The sequence below is a fragment of the Panthera tigris genome, chromosome A1, assembly GCF_018350195.1.
Source record: "Panthera tigris isolate Pti1 chromosome A1, P.tigris_Pti1_mat1.1, whole genome shotgun sequence".
In the NCBI taxonomy this organism is placed as follows: domain Eukaryota; kingdom Metazoa; phylum Chordata; class Mammalia; order Carnivora; family Felidae; genus Panthera; species Panthera tigris.
This window is the reverse complement of record NC_056660.1, coordinates 39,069,505-39,083,347: the sequence shown is the minus strand read 5'-3', so window position 1 is coordinate 39,083,347 and position 13,843 is coordinate 39,069,505.

Here is a 13,843-nt window from a genome sequence, read left to right as displayed (position 1 = left end):
AATTTTTGGATTCATCGAAATCTAAACCGTGTTGGTAGTTATAATTTTTTTCCCCTCTGGTGTCCCCATATTAGTTAGGAGAAAAAAAATGACAATATCTGTATTCCAGGACTTGATTAAATCTCAGATGACACTTTAAGAGAATTTTTTTAGAAAGAGCTTGAGTAAGAAGAGACAAAGCCACAATATAATCACAGCAGAGCCTCTTAATCCATTGTATTCAGGTAGATAAGGTTATTCAATTTTTCACAATATTTTAACTTGAGCCAAATTTGTCCATACAATTTGGAAACTACATCTAAGAGACTTCATGCACATTGCCAGGCTGGGACCTATTTGTCACCTGGGAAGATGATATTTAGTTTCTACTCAGCAGGGAAAATAACAACAGCAATAACAGCAAACCCATGCTGCTAATCTCTAAGCACACTTTATCCAGGATTACAGTTTACCAGTCAGGAAATTGTTTAAACGCCTGGGAGGGCAACATAATCTTCCCCAGTGCATGCCCCAGGAAAGAATTGCCTGAGACCTCTTTGGACTCTCCTCAGCAATTGGAAGGCTTTAGAAAATTTATTTATATTTATAAATATTTTTATGTAGAGAACACTAACTAATCCTATCTCTAAGAAGGAGCGTGGGAGATATTCTGTTAATTATGTTGCCCACCTCAGTTCTCCTGTGACATGCAAAGAACGACCAAGTGATGAAATACGAAGATAAAAGGTATGAGAAGAAAGAACAGAAAACATCTACCCTAAATTCCACTATTATTTTTATAAAATATGTTAAAACACAAAGTAAAATGAAATATACCTCCTCAACATGTCTTCTCCATCCCAATCCTCCTAAAATGTAACTTACTCTATTCTCATGTGCATGAGTCACCGCAGTCATCCAACAACTACCCTACAGTTTTGCAGCTTTTCGATGTATGTTCCACACTGCTTCTAAACTGATCCTTCTAAAGCCAATATCAGTTCTCTCTCTATTACAAATTAATTAGTTGTATCATCTTGCCTACAGCACAAAGTCTAAATCCCTCACTGTGGTATTTTTAGCTTTCTGGAAAACTCCATTCCTATTGGCTTAAATTGTATAGAAATTATTAACTCACATACTTGGAAGGTAGAACAGTTTTCAGGGTTTGCTCATTCCAGTGAATCAATAATGTAGCAAAGGCATAATTTCTTCTCATTTGTCCTATCTGCCTGGGTTAGTTTCAAATTTATTTAATGCATGTTCTATTTATGAACTTAAGATGGCTTCAAACAGATGTTAGATTATACAAATCTTCATCCATATTTGAGAAAAAGGAAATGTGATTTTTAATCATGAAAAATGTCCTGAACTTCCTCCAGATTTGGCATATTGGGGAAAGTACTTAATCCTGAAGCAATCACTTTGACATGGTGGGGGGGGGGGGGTGAGAATTTTTTTGATTGGCTCAGGTCAGTTAAACTGTCCCTGGCCCCTGGAACGAGAAGGGCAGCTAACTAATAAAGGAAAGATTCAACGAATGCTGGAGAAATCACCACAATGTTTTCCACATGCTGCTAACAGGACAAGAATGTCCTGTTTCTCTTCCCTTTGTTCATTTACACATTCAGCATGTAACATGGTATGGTCCATTATATTTTCCAAACGTGTTTGACATGGTATGTTCCATTCCAAGTGTTCTTCTTACAAAGCCCTCCCTTTGAACCTGGGCAGTCTTTTGTGAACTAACCAAAGGAATATAGTGAAAGTGAGATTAAGTGACATGTGAGGCTAGTTCTTAAAAATGCCAGATAACTGACTTGTTCTCCGGGGATGCCGACTCCAGGAACCAAGTCACCACAACATGAGGAAACCCATATGAAAAGACCTCATGTAGGGTTTTTTGTTTTTTGTTCTTTTTTTACTGAAAGCCTTAGCTCTGGTCTCAGTCCACATACAGCATCAACCAACATTCACATGAGGAAGGAATAATTCAATGTCTCCATCCCTAGCCACCATCTGAATATGAACTCATTATAGACCCCTAAAGAATCCTACCTGGATAAAACTGGCAACCTCCAGAAGTGTGAGATGTAATAGAATGACAATTATTATTTTAACCTACTAAGAACTTGCAAGCAATAGACAACCAGAACACATTGATACTAACACATCTTTCAAGAGTCCGTTGAAATTATACTTCTTCTGTAAAATGTTATTTTTTAAGACTTGTTTTCTCTCATCCTCAGTTATTTTACTTTCTTTATGCTTCCAGAGCATTATAAAGAAAATTTTTAAATGTTATCCTGACTTCAAATTATAGTTTATGTATCTGTCTCTTCTATAAGACTGTACCCTTGAGGAATGGGTTATGTCATATGAATGTTTTTATGCTGTGGAGAGGACAAGGTATAAAATACTTTATCCACCAAACCCCACTGAATTAGTCAACCAACCAATTGATCAATCAATAAACACTTAACTCAGAATTAATATACATATTTGGATTTATCTTCACTTCTTTAAAAGGGTTGTACATTTCTTTGTGTACAGCATGAGAATGTGATTTCAATCTTTCTTTCCATTACCAAGAGTTTATAAACTTTTGAAAATATATGGTACATTTACCATTTATGCTATAAAGTTTATATTAAAATTTAGAACTCTTTTTCAGGGAGTTGAAACTATTCCTAATTGGCACAATGTTTCTTGAAGTGAAATGATAACATCATTATTATTGCCTTTCTTCTTATCTAGTTGCTTTGTTTAAAAACACAGTAATAACAAAAAACAAAACCTGTGTTTACAGGAGGGTTTATATTTTATTCTTCTCCCTGTGTATCTGCAACTGCTAGTAACATAAGAGTTTTACATGAGATAGAGTAGAAAACTTCCCTCAAGACTGTGTAGATTCAAGCCAGTGAAGGAAAGTCTTCCTTTCTGATAGTTCCTACATTTTTCATTGATTCGTGCATAAGTTTCAAACATTTATTTATTGTTCTGCAATAATTGCTTCTTTTTTATCACAGCTCCTACTTGATGCACCTCCCCCCATGTTTTAAGACTACTTTATTGTTCTGATAGTAAATAACAACATTTATTGTTCACAGTTTAATCATCAGCATTTTCAATATCAATATGATGCTTTGTATTTGCCTGCTTTAGTGGTCTAAGCCAAAGGTTCAAACATATATATTCTCCTCCTCTGTATGAGCTTAAAATGATGGAGAAATATAATTTAAAATATCTTTGCTTAAATGTCCTTCAACAAACTTTCATTTACCACTTACCAGTGAGAGATTGTTTTCATGATGGCATGGTGTCCACAAAATCATAAATGACAACCTCTGCCTCCACAAAGAAAATGACAGTATACAGTATAACTGCCCCAAAGCAGTGTCAAAAGATGCTTAGAAGGGAATGTTAAAATAGTAAAGTGTAGGGAGAGACTACTTCATACTGGGAGAATTAGGGGAAACTGGCAGGTTATGATATTTTATCTGGGCTTTAAAGGCTTCTTATGATCTGCACATATGAATACGGCTGAAGGACATCGGAGACAGAAATTATGCAAGCAGATCATAAAATAAGAAAGCACTCCTGGGCATGTTGTGGGATTGCCTGCCAATAGGGTATATGAAAAGATAGTAGTAAAAGTCAGGGATGACTACGAATTTGGAGATCTGAATGAGTAAAATATTATGGTACTAATAAAATGTAAAATTCGCATTCAGGAACTGACTCTGGAATGATGATGAGTTCAGGTTTAGTCTGTGGTGTTTGAGATGCAGACTGGACACCAGGTGGACAGAGTCTTGCAGGGAATTGGAAATGGAGAACTACAGTTGAAGAGAATGGCTGTAGTTACATACAGATTTAGGATATATAGATATATGTAGGTACAGATAATATAGATAGATACATACATACATACATATATACAAGCATACATACAAACATACATACATACTAAAATACTGAAAACAGATTATATACAATTCAGTTAAAGAAGAGTTTTGAGGAAAAAATGAAGGTATTTTCACCACATTATTATTATTATTATTTTTAATGTTTATTTACTTTTGAGAGGGGGGAGGGGCAGAGAGAGAGGGAGACACAGAATCTGAAGCAGGCTCCAGGTTCTGAACTGTCAGCACAGAGCCTGATGCAGGGCTCCAACTCACCCACCATGAGATCATGACCTGACCCAAAGTCAGACACTTGACTGACTGAGCCACCCAGGTGTCCCTCACTACATTATTTTGTCTCCAATTATTTACTTATAAACCCCTTGTTCTAATCAGAGATCCTGAAAAGGTGAACAGAAACATAGATTGAGCTTGAAGCCATATTTTGTTTGGCTAGGATAGTTTTTTAAAAGCTGAAATTTGACTAACTTTAAATATCATGCACACATTCCATTTATACAATTGACCTTGAATTATCCTTCATCCTGGCTACGTCACAAATTTATGATTCTTTCCTGTTACCTGCAGTGCCTAGAGCTCAAGACCGCCACTTGTAACCAATTTTGTGTATCAATTGCTTAATGTAAGTGCCTTGGATGTTTATTCACTCATTTAATCTTTTCCAAAAGCAGGGAACACTCAGGGTATAATGCTACAAGTTCAGAGTATGTGCAAATGGCTATAATGTAGCAATGAAATAAGACAAATATAGGTATCACCACACAGCAAAGAAGGGTAATGACAGTACCTTTGTGGTGAAAGACCACATTTCTCGATTGATACTTTTATAAAAAATGAAAATAAAGCTATAAAAACATTGAAATGAGATTAAACATTAGACATACAAAATAGAAGCACTATTCCTTTTATTCTTGGATTCAACAAACATAAAGTTACATTTCAATACATATAATTTGAACAAGCCTAATATAGGAAAAGGAAAATAAACAAAAAAACTTCTATCATATCAGAACTTCCTTGTTTTGTTTTAATCACATTAATATATCATTGGTGAAAAAAGATTTTAAAGCATTTTAAGCAAGTTTAATATACTCAGTTTCAACTTTTATCTAAAATGAAATGTATATTTTCATTCTTTAATTAGTAGATAGTTCTGCAATTTATGCAGAAAAATTAAAGTTGAATTTAAATCTTCTTTCAATGAAATAAATTGATTCCAGATTCTAAATTTCCAATGTGTGGGTGTTCTTATTTTGAACATAAACTCAAACATTACATTAAACATAAAGTGTTAAGGGATCAGCATTTACTTCTTTGATTATTATGGTCAAATTACAGAGTATCTCTTAATAATGTCTATAAAATATGACGAAAACTTGTCCTTACACTAATTTTCATTTCTGCCTTTTGATCTTATCTACCTTTGAAAATCATATTGCATTCCTCTTTTAATGGAAGTTATAAGCTCATTAAAATCATTGAATATATCAGGCTAATAAGCAATGCCAATTGTCCGACTAATATCTCTAAAATTTGGGGCCAAACTGGTTTCTTTTTATGTGAAAAGTTCATTCCAGAATTTTTTCCATGATAGCCATTGTACCCAAGCATGTAAAAATAGTTACTAATGATCAGATACTACGTAATCGTGTCATAAAGAAAATAATGCCAAATTTAATATGGTATTTGTTTTGCAGTTCACTAAATACCCTCTTGAATTCAACTGATGTTTTGTTTTGGTTTGATTTTATTATGACTTTCTTGATGAAAGAAGACATGTATTGACTGATACGCATTTTCTGCAAGTTTCCTGAAATGGTAACTACCCTATTTTCTTATTGCAGCTGCATTGTCAGAACATTTTCATTTTTAACTTACACTCCAAACACTTGCTGATAATGTAAGTTTTCATTATACAGGTCAGAAATAGCCTTGTTTACTGTCATTACATTTGGGGAAGAAAATAATTTTTTCTTCATAAGCACATCATCCATAAATTACACATCATCTATAAATTACAAAACTTAGCAATAGCTATGTCAGCATTAAACAGTAAATAAAAAGTACTTTGCTAATTTTATTTGTCCTGTATTAGTCTTTATATTATCTATCAGGCAGTTTCTGAATAGATTGGGCTGTAGTGCTCAATTGGAAAGTAGGACTTGAGTTACTCTCTTTGCCTCAGAGTCATAACCCAATGTTTCCAGGAATGTCTCCTTGATATAGTCTTTTACTAATGTCTCAGCAATCATATATATTCAGTGTTAGCAAAAAAAGAGTGTTATTTTATAGAGAAATTGTAAAGTATTAATATTTACATGTTAAATAGTGAATATCTGCTTCTGACAGATTTTAAAGCGGCATTTACTATTTCAAATAATTCATTTGGGCTTTAAGTATATTTGTATACTTTGTATATAAATACCTCTTCAGATTCTATGATTTTGTATAATATTTTTACATCTTGAAATAGCATAGTTAGTTTTAACATTTCACTTCAGTTATGGCTACAAAAACAAAACTCAGCTACGTGAGGAATAGAACTCCCAGTCAAAACTAGTTTGATCTAGTGTGGTCTTCATTTCTTGGAATCATTTCCATTATCATTAGTTGATACTTCTTTCACATCCCTAAGAACTGTGTCTTTTCTTGACAAGTTCAGAGACGCTTTTTTACTGTTAGTAAATATGGTTAAACATGTTTTGCTTCTCTACGTTAGCTAATAATGTTAAAATATAGATTTAAAAAGAATAACTTGATGAAAATGATTAGAAAAATTAAAGTTAAAAAAGAAAATTACTAAAAAGAAGAACAAATTACTTACATCTTCTCATAATTTTAAGTAAATGTAGACAATCTAATATTAAAACATCACATGCTGTAAGGTGGTCCCTATACATATGATTGGAACTTAGCTCACATCGCATGTGATATCATCTTGTCAGTGAGAAAATCCACTGATTCCATGCTTGAATGTAATAATATCACTTTTTTATAAGTTTCTAAATATTAGCAATGTTGATACAACCAATTGGTAAACAGCAGATTAAGGACTGATTCTGATCCAGGACTTAAAGTTTAGATAAAAATAACATAAGACAAATTAATTCATGTGTGTGTGTGTGTGTGTGTGTACTGATGAAATAGGAAAGAATCATTGAATACATATTACTTATGCTAGGCACTGAGAGATAGTGTGGATTTTTATATCATGTGATGAAGGGCATTGATATAAAGAAATCACATGGGAAAAGTTTCAAAGTTGGTAGTGATAAAATATATTTTGTGTAGAATACATTTTCTAAAAATTTAGAAATAGTAATGGATATAAAATGTTAACATACATCTTATATTTTATCCTTGTTTTTTTAAGCAATGGAGAAATACTGTAGTCTTCTGAACATGGGAAAAAGGGATACAACATTAGTTTGTTCTGTCTTAAGTGTGATTAATGGATATAAATAAGACACTGATCAGTATGGAAACAAACTTGGAGGCCAATTTACAAATGGTGACCAATTGATGCATAAATAGGTTGATATTGACATGAAATTAAGAGACAATGTAAAAAAATGGTTACATAACTAAAATCAGCCTCACTTGGTGACTGAGTAGTTTATCAGCAAGAACTCTATAAGCAAATGATTCAAATTTTGACATTTAAGCAGAGGGAATTATTAAAGTGAAAATGAGTCATTCATAGAATGTACTAGAAGGGATAAAGAAACAAGTTCAAAAGTATGAATAGAGTGAGGCCATAAATCCTTACCCCTTCAAAAAATAAGTCAAATTCGGGGTGCCTAAGTGTCTCAGTTGGTTGAACATCCAACTTCTGATTTCAGCACTGGTCATGATCCCCGGGGTTGTAGGATTGAGCCCTGAATCAGGCTCTGTGCTGAGCATAGAGCCTGCTTGAGATTCTCTCCCTCTCTCTCTGTCTCTCTCTCTCTGTCCCTCTCCCCTACTTGTGCTCTATCTCTCTTAAAACAACAACAACAATAAAAAGCCACATTCATACCACACTACTAGTTCACTTAATATAATTAAAACAATTTCACAGTGTGGCTGTGGTATTAAATGGAATAAGCAATTGCAAATTACCTCCATATAATGTATGCAACATACTGGTGCTCAGTAAGTGTAAATTTGAATCTGTTTTTTAGTACTCGTTCAATAGTACAGGATTTCTTTAATGTGAAAATGATACAGTCTCTAGATTCTTTCAATCTCATCTTCACTAGTAAAGATTCTTGCATGGAGCATATGAGTATATTTCCAAGTCTCTGTATTTGATCTGTTCCAGGTACTAATCACTCTGATTTAACATAAACGTATCTAATTAAAAGTATGTCTTCATTTCTGATGTCATAAATAACATTCATACACAGAGTTGGGGATCTTTGTATAAAAAAGGATATAAAAATACAATTCAATTAATGTATGGAAGACTTGGATTTTAATTAATAAAGATGAATCCCTTCATGAGATACTTAGAAATGAACTGGGTGAAATATATACCCTGAAAGCTGACTTTACAAACTTTATTATTCTGTACAATTGCTTAAAAACAAAAAAAAGAAGGCATTCTGTTTAGAATTATCAAAAAGTATGTGAAGTAATTTTGCCCAAAAAAATATTTTGTGGCAATTTAAAAGGATTCAACAGATACTTCAGATGATAAAAAATGCATATGTTTCTATTTTCTAGACTACTATGATAAATAATAAAAATAATACATCAACGTTCATTTTTATCACAGAAATAGTGTTTTGCTATGAAAACCTATGATTTCATCTATGAAATTACATTGCTGGTTTAACATGGTTAACTATTGCTTTTATAAAGACTGTTTATTCACTTTCAGATGTATGTGAATCACATTTTTTTCTTCTGCCTCTAGTTTCCTGATATTGGATCTTTTGAAATGCTTATTAACAATCTTTCCATTGTATGGCAGGCAGTCAAAACAAATCACGACCATTCCTGTGCAAGAATAAGTATGAGCTCTCGACTAAAATAAAGATTGTTTGTACTTTCCTATTATTTGTGTTAGTGAGTATTTTAAATACTAGCTAGCAAGTATGTTAAATATTCATGAGTCATCTACAGTAGTGAAGAGAATTTTTTTTCCAACACATGTCAGGAAAATCATACTTAATAGCAGATTATCTAAGGAATTTTGTGAAACTCCATATACCATGAGTATTGCTGCCATATTAATGATATGCTATAGGAAATTCAGAAACTTGAAAAATTATTGAAATTAACATTGAACTCAGGCTATAAGAAATAGTATAAGGAATAGAACTCAGACTGTAAAGGAATGATATAAACCTGCTGACTAAATATTTCATTAAGGACTGTTCTCAATTTTGTTTTAGTTTCATTGGGTGAATTGATTCCAATTTATTCAATTTTATTTCACATTTCAACTATTTCATTTTTCATACATGGAGGAATTCATCCTGATTCATTGTATTATTGATGATAGTCTTTAAAAGATGCTACTGGCCTGCCAGTGATGACCAAGAACAGATGAATTCCACCCTCTTTAGGCTAAGACCTTTTGAAAACAAAAACAAAAACAAAAACAAAAAGAATCACTGGGCTATTTTTAGGGCTGGGGGGTGAGAATCAACAGGAGTTTAACAATCAGGAATCAACCTAACATCCCTGGGTCTGGGAGTCAATCCGTTTGGAGTGAGGACAAGATACTGGAAAGTTAATTAAAGAATAGCTGTTGTACTAAGTGGTTATTATAGTCCTCAAAGGGACATGTTATTCTGCCCAAAGAGGAATAATAATCTGGTGGCTGCATTGTCTCTTTGGAATCCAGAATCTTTTTAGGACTGAAAGATTACTCAGGAATCCAAGATTTGTCATGTTAAGAAGGGAAATCATTTGGAAAAACAAAGAGGGCCAGTTAGTGTGGGCTAGCAGTGAACTAAAGTACAAAAGCACCTTGGAGTAGAAGTGCCCTGGGCTATAGGGGATAAAGAACACATTCACAGACTACAAAAACAATTGCTACTCTGGCCAATTGATCTTGTGGAAGCAAAAGAGACCTTGAAATTCTAAATGCAAAATACAGCTCTCCTACAGAATACTCATATGGGGAAGTAGGTTTCTCTGTGAAATGAAATTCATGCTAACTGCTACAGATCTCCTGGTACTGCCACACATATTCTTGGACATTTTGTCCTGATGACTGGTCTTGTGAGGGTTCCATTTGTCTAATAAAGCCCAATCTTTACACAATACCTCCTCAAGTTATGGTGTTTATTTGGATTACTGTTAAGATCAGTGATGGGGTGCCTGGGTGACTCAGCCTGTTAAGTGTCCGACTCTTGATTTTGGCTCAGGTGATGATCTCAACAGTTGGTGAGATCTACCCCTGCCTCGGGCTCCACGCTGTCAGCATCTCTAAGTGTCTGCCTGATGCACATAACTTTATGAACAAAATTAACAAGGCAGTTTTTTATTCAAACCACCAAGAAGCATAGATTTACCTTTTGTATTAGTTTGAGTTCTCCAGAAAAACAAATAGGATACACACACACATATACACACACACACACACACACACACACACACCTACCTGTCAGAATGGAGCCAGCTTGGAATTCTCTCTCCCTTTCTGTATTCCCCTCCCTTTCTCTCTCAAAATAAATAAATAAACATTAAAAAAAAAAGAGATCAGTGGCAGCACTGAAAGGGCAGGTTTGTTTTTTTTTTTCCTTGAAGGCCCTAGCTAAGAAGGAGTAGAATTGGTCTCTTCATGGTAATCACTACCATTTGGAATTTTTAAAGATTCTATTTGATGTGATTTGGTTTCTCATTCTAAATTACTATTCATTTTGTGCCTATTTTTACTTTTAATCCCATCTTTTTTATTTTCCTGCAAAGTGTCCCTCAAAATTGTCAAAGCCTTAGAACTCACAAAATCTATCTGTCATTGTGTTAGGAGATAGGAATATAGGAGTTAAAAGGTATAATGGTTAATTTTATGTGTCAACTTGAGTGGGCCCAGATATTTGGCTAAAAATTTTCATGACTGTGTCTGTGAGGGTATTTCTGAGTGAGAATAACATCTGAATTTGTAAACTGAGGAAACCAGTTTGCTTTCTCCAATGTCACTGGATCTCATCCAATCTGTGAAGGCCTGGATAGGACAAAAGGCTGAGTAAGGGATAATTTGCTCTCTCTGCTGTCTTTGACCTGGGACCCTGGTCTTGCCCTCAGACTCAGATTTAGACTGGAAATATACCATCAGTTTGCCTTGGTCATTGACTGCAGATCTTGAGATGACTCATCCTCACTATATGTGTACATGTATGTGTGTGTGTATGTGTGTGTGCATGTGTGTCCTATTTATTTTGTTTTTCTGAAGGACTCAGACGAATACAAAAGGTAAATCTATGCTTCTTAGTGGTTTGAATAAAAAGCTGCCTTATTAATTTTGTTCATAAAGTTATGTGCATCAGGCAGACACTTAGAGATGCACACTTCTCTAGCTCAAAAAGTAGACTAAATTTACAGTAATAGGTTTTTTTCATGCAAATTTGTCTTGATGTGCAGCTTTGTGTCCCCCTAAAATTTGTATGCCGAAGTCCTGTCTCCCAGTATCTCAGAATGTGACTGTATTGAAGGTAGGACCTTAAAAGGTACTTACACTAGATTGAGGTTGTTTAGGATGGTCTCTAACCCAGTATGACTGGTGTCCTTGAGAAGAGGCATTTGCACACATATCGTGACAGAGGGATGACCATGTGAAGACCTAGGGAGAAGATGGCCACCTATAAGACAAGGAGAGAGGTCTCAGAGGAAGCCAATCCTGCCAACACCTTGACCTCAGATTTATAGCCTCCAGAACTGTGACAAAATAAATTTATATTATTTAAGCCACCTACTCTGTGGTCCTTTGTTATGGCAGCCTTAGCAAACCAATATAGTGACTTAGTCAACACTGAAATGTAGTCATCATGTATGATTTTTTTGACTCATATCTGTATCCTTGATGGCATAAAGCTTCATGCTTATCTTTGTCAAATATTAACATGTTTATTTTCAATAAAATAAATGTAAACAGCATGGAATAATGATTTGATGTTTTATATAAAATAATTTTTATGTATCTTTTAGATTTATCTACAACGTTCATTCCACTTTTCACAAATTGGTCATTCATATATAAAAATGCTTTATAAAGTTTTGTGGATTGATATCTAAAATTATACATGAGATATGCCTTGATTAAAATGACTTTGAATGATTCAGTTTCTTGACATGAAAGATATTTTCCCTTAGTATTGTTTTTTTTTTAATTTTAAGAGTGTCATGAGACATATCTCTAAAATATTCATCAGAGAAATCTAATAGCTTTAAATGGGATTTAAAGTAATCTTTCACAAAAGAGGCATTAAAATTTCAGAAAAGAAGTTTAGTATTGGGAAAAAATATAAAAATGGCATTCCCTCAGTGATCTTTATAAGACTAGTTAGTGGTGAAGTGAAATGAAATGTTCAGTTATTCAGCTGGTTTTATGGTCTCTATCACCACTGGATAAAGACATTTTATAGACCTATTGGGCTTAATGCAGAGTATGTAAGAAAATAATAGAATATCTTGCAAAAGAGCTCAGAAGTGTTTTACAATAAAACCCATTTTATAACATGAGTGCATCAAATTATTTGCTGAATTACATAGTGATCAAACTGTGATTTTAATATTATATCATTTTGAATCTGGATTCTTAAATATTGAAAATATTTTATTATATTTGCTTAAAATATTTGTTAATTTGATTTATTTTACAGGTTGTTCTATGCCTAGGAATTGGTCAAAATTATTATTGAAACTCCTCTGCAGTTTGTACTCTGCTACTTTGATCTTTAATGTTGACCCCCCTCCTTTTTTTTAACAAGTCAAAGAAGATTTTCATTGCTAAAATGAAGTTGATTATCCAGTAAGCACATGTTTATGGAAATACAATCACAACTGTTCACAAAGCTCCCAGATAATCTGAGAGGAATACAGTGCAACATATAATATGGTTGCTTCAAACATGTCATGGCATACAGATGGGGTCAAAAGTCAACATTTCTCAGTGACAGCATCAGCCATGCTTACCCTGGACTTCTGAATGAAATGAAGAGGATGGATTAATGATAATGTCCTAAGTATTGCATTGAAGTACTATATTACATGTATATAACACATTCCAGAATTTTACATGTAAAATTATATTAACACTGATCTATCCTGTGTACTTATGAAAAGTAATGAGGATTGGGGCACCTGGGTGGCTCAGTCAGTTATGCCTCCAACTTCAGCTCGGGTCATGATCTCACAGTTTGTGGGTTCGAGCCCTGCGTTGGGTTCTGTGCTGACAGCTCAGAGCCTGGAGCCTGCTTTGGATTCTGTGTCTTTCTCTCCCTGCCCCTTCCCTGCTCACACTCTGTCTCTCTCTCTCTCTCTCAAAAATAAATAAACATTAAAAAAAATTTAAAAAAAAAGAAAAGTAATGAGAATAAAAATACACAAGAATGCAATGTTGATCTATGCTTCAGACTTTTTTTGGTTTAAAAATAAAAATAAAAATTTCCACTCCAATTTTTACAGAAACAATGTGATAAGAATCGCACATTCCTGGTTTAATCACAAAATATGCTTTTTAAAAAAAAAACAACTTTTTTTAATGTTTATTTATTTTCTAGAGAGCAGGAGACAGAGTGCAAGGGGGGGGAAAGCCGAGAGAGAGGGAGACACAGAATCCAAAGCAGGCTCCAGGATCTGAGCTGTCAGCACAGAGCCTGGATGCAAGGCCAAACCCATGGACCCGAGATCATGAACTGAGCCGAAGTCGGAAGCTCAACTGACTGAGCCACCCATGCGCCCCTCACAAAATACATTTTTCTAAAAATACTATATCAAAT